The following is a 4,058-nucleotide window of genomic DNA, read 5'->3' as shown; positions in this document are numbered from 1 at the left end:
GTCCAGTGTGTCTTCTCTTTTGGGAATGGGGAAGATATAAATGAAGTAACTATTTAGCTCACACAACTGGGAAGATCTCCTTTTCTCGGCTCTATTGTTGCAATATAGGAAGCAGTGAACGTGGCTTTTGTCACTTGATACTTCATTTCAGTGCAAGCCTGAAGAGCTCAAATCCACAACAGACCGAGCTTTAAGTACTTCCTCAGGACAGACTTGGCTGCTGTCCCCACAAACCTCTTCCTTGTCTTCCCTCATCATTACTGGACTTGCTTCCGCAGTGTCAACCCATGAAGCGGAGGGAAGCGCTCGGTCAGAGAGTAGAAGACACACAGATTTTAAAGGGCTCTTTGGCATCAATTCCAGCTCCCAAATCATTGCTTTTCCCTGCTCAAACAATAAGAAAAGTCAGTCCAAAAAGCTGCACGGGAGAGTCAATGCAATCTCTGAACTCTCAAAATCAGGCCATTTGTCTATATGACCACTGAAGCATACAATCACTTATGAAAGGTGAGTAAGCAAGAATTTGATTCTAATTTCTAACCCAAATTATTCCAATCTTTAGGTTCCTTTGATGGTCTTTCAATGCCATTATTTCTCAGAGTGGCGGAAGTACTGCGAATTTATATGAAAGAAGACATTTCAATGGCACCTGATTCCAAAGGTGCCTTTATGGCCATGGATATACTGCTATAAAGCCTTTTGGGCAGGGGCTGCGAATCAGCCAGCTTAAACCTGAGGTATCCGTGAGCACCAGTCTCATTAGAAAACCTGGATGTATTTGCCTGTGATGGATGCTCTCCGTCCTGGTTTGCTGTGCTCATCCCTACTGCTCCGGAGCACATTTAGGGCAATGCAAAGAACGCATTTAAAGGCAGGTGGCTCTCTGTGGTAGGCAGACAACTCCATAGGGCCATGCTGAAGGCTGCCAAGCAGCAACTTAGCGTTGTCTCTGTTTGCACAGAAGGACCTCAGCGACTTGGAAAGCACAGAAGAAGGAAATGTTTTCTCCATGACATCCTATGGGCTGCCTACAATCAGCATCCTTCCTCGGCAGCTGGGCTTGATAAATGTTGTCAGCAGCCTGGGAAGCCTTTTGGGCTCCCAGTGTCAAGAAGGAATCTGAAGCAACAGGCAGGAGCAAACACCCCTATGTCAGAATTCCTCTGGTCACACTACAGCCAGTCCTTACGCTATTGGGCTGGAAGACTGAATCCTTCCAAATAAATTCAATTTGAGATGCTTATTGGGAATCATCAAGTTTAGTAATCTAGTCTTCAGTAAGTTCTCCAATCCTATTTTATGTATCTGTGTTTAAAACCTAAGAGAATCCTATTACAGAATCATAGAATGGTTTGGGTTGAAGGGACCTTAAAGCTCATCCAGTTCCAACCCCTGCCACGGGCAGGGACCCCTTCCACTGGAGCAGCTTGCTCCAAGCCCCTGTGTCCAACCTGGCACTGAAAATGCCTATTTTTTCAATATAAAAAGGTAAATGAATGACCCTGTTTGCTAGGACACACTAAGTTGCCAGAGGCAAATGGTGTTAACATTCTGCATGCCCTTACACATGCTTTTCTTTGACTTTGACTTGACATTTTTAGCCTGCTTTCTGAAAGAGAAGGTATTTTTAAAGTCCTTTAAATGTGCTGGGGTATTTGTGTGGGCTCATCAAGCCTTCCACTAGTACCTTTGAACCAACCAGCCAATTTCACACTAATACGGGGAAGGCAGGAACTGCAGAGCTACAACAGACAGAGACCCTTAAGCTTCCCTCACTATGGGAAATAGCTGAATGTGGGCTCACAGCAGAGAATCCACACAGCAGAGAATCCAAAGGTGAACTCCCCTTGGAAATACAAGTCAAGATGAAACGAGGCTTCTTTGGCTCTGCTAATCTCAAACCAACCTCAGTTCTTCTCTTCAGCAGAGCAAGGTGATGCCGTGCCCTGCTCTTACGTTTCTCAGATGCAGAAAAGGTCACATCACACGTTTCCTCTGCAGCCCTTCCCATCGTGTATCATTATCTTGCATTGGCACAGGCTGCCCAGGGCAGGGCTGCAGGCACCGTCCCTGCAAGGGTTCACACCCCGTGGACACGAGGCCTCAGTGCCATGGGTTAGTGGTGGCCTTGGCAGTGCTGGGCAATGGTTGGACTGGATGAGCTTAAAGGGCTTTTCCAACCTAAATGATTCTATGATTCTATATAAAATCTCTGCTCCATCACTGTGTTTTCAGGTGACATTTCCCCTGCGTTGGGACATTTGGAACAAGTACCTTTCAATATTACCACATTCAGACAACATAAAGCAGTAGCTTAGAGGTGCTGCAGGACACACAAGACTCCTTCCAGTATACCCATCATTTACAGAGACTCACATAAGGGGGGAGATCTGAGCTTTCCTTTTGAACCAGAGCTTTGAAGCAGTTTGGTTTGGCCTCTTTTAGAGTTGCGGGCCAAGTGAACTCCAGCCATTTGCTCCGAAACCATAAATCTCACAAGCTACAACGCGATTCCCTAATCCTTTTCTTTTACAGAGCACACATTCAGCAAGCCATGCCCCTTCTTAGCTGTGACTTGGAGAACTCTGCACAAAGAAACCATTCCACCCTTCAGAGCTGGGTTTCTCCATCTGTTGCATGTTCCCTACTTTCTGCACAGAGGGGGTGCTCCAACCTGTCACGACCACCCTGTAGAAGGGAAACAACAGGCTCAGCAGCAGCACCACTATAGAGTTGAACTTGGAGCCAAATAAAAGCTGTTGTGCAAAATCACTTGACTGAACTTGCTGCTTAAAAAGAAAAGAACAGAAGACTGACAAATTAAAAGAGGATGGGTACACACCTGAGCAAACCGATTGTTGAGGTCTGTGGCTCATCCTGGGCAATCCAGCCTGGATGTAAGGGAAGAACTCTACAATGAGGGTGATAAAATAGGCTGGAGGTAGTTCTGGGCAACCTGGTCTAGTTGAAGATGTCCCTGCGCATTGCAAGGAGGTTGGACCAGATGAGCTTTGAAGGTCCCTTCCAACCCAAACCGTTCTATGATTCTATGATCCTTCCACTAGGCAGGATCCAAGTAACTCTGCTGCAGTGCACTATGGAAAAGCCACATAAAAAATGAGATCTTGGCAGTCCAGGAGACAAAAATACAGGGAAGGCTCTGCCGAAGTTCCCTGTGGCCTTTCCTACTGCAGCAAAATCCTGCACTCAAACATCTAGCTGCTGTTGAGAAGGCAATGGGGAAAAAAACAACAAAGAATAGCACAAACCGCATATGACATTCACTCCTTTGGTCCTTCCATGCCCCCCTCTGTGGTGCATCCTCTCTTATCTCAGTGGCACAGGGCTGGCTCCGCTCTCCCACACGGAGATGGTACAGGCAGGTCATGGCATCCTGAGGGAAACCACTTCCAGAAGACATCTCCATCAGTGGCAGCTTAGCAGCAATCACTCAGGCTTTGCACAGGCCTGAACATGCCAGTCTTTGTCACATCCATGTGAGCTTGTGCGCTCAGGAACAGTTAGCCAAATGCTTGAGCTGATCTGTCACAAGATGAATATAAGAAGTGGCCATGAGAAGTGGCAAGGAAATCATACCACACAATGAACACGTGAACATTGGGTTTATGCAGGAGACACAAGTGAAGTGCTGAAAAAGCCACAATTCCCCACTTAGTGCTGCTGAGCTGGTACTGAATCATAGAATAGTTAGGGTTGGAAAGAATCGTAAGATCACTCAGTTCCAAATCTCTGCTATGGGCAGGGATGCCTCACGCTAGACCATGCCACCCAAGGCTCTGTCCAACCTGGCCTTGAACACTGCCAGGGATGGAGCATTTAGAACTTCTTTGGGCAACTAAAATGTGGGATAACTCTCCAGAACGTCTCAGGTTTGAACCGTAGCATCTGGAAAGTCTGTTCTGAAACACACTGATCTCAAGGGCTCCAGGATATGTGCACATACACAATTATACTGCATTTACCTCGGATCTCACCTGTGTAGAAACATTATTTGCCCACGTTGCATTCCTAGTGAGGAATGTAGTGGCAGCTTTTCT

At 46.5% G+C, this 4,058-nt stretch overlaps 1 long non-coding RNA gene across 1 annotated transcript; it reads right to left on the bottom strand.

The window, feature by feature from the left end:
• Positions 1 to 299: 299 nt before the first annotated feature.
• Positions 300 to 3,288, bottom strand: LOC308219109. The gene is made up of 3 exons (XR_013956450.1): positions 3,270 to 3,288; positions 2,843 to 2,891; positions 300 to 384 (listed from the first exon to the last, which is right to left on the bottom strand). It is a non-coding gene; the product is annotated as an uncharacterized lncRNA (long non-coding RNA).
• Positions 3,289 to 4,058: the final 770 nt, after the last annotated feature.

This window comes from Psittacula echo (assembly GCF_963264785.1).
Source record: "Psittacula echo genome assembly, chromosome: 3".
Lineage (NCBI taxonomy): Eukaryota > Metazoa > Chordata > Aves > Psittaciformes > Psittacidae > Psittacula > Psittacula echo.
The sequence above is the reverse complement of the archived record's forward strand: the minus strand, read 5'-3'. Positions and strand labels throughout refer to the sequence as shown.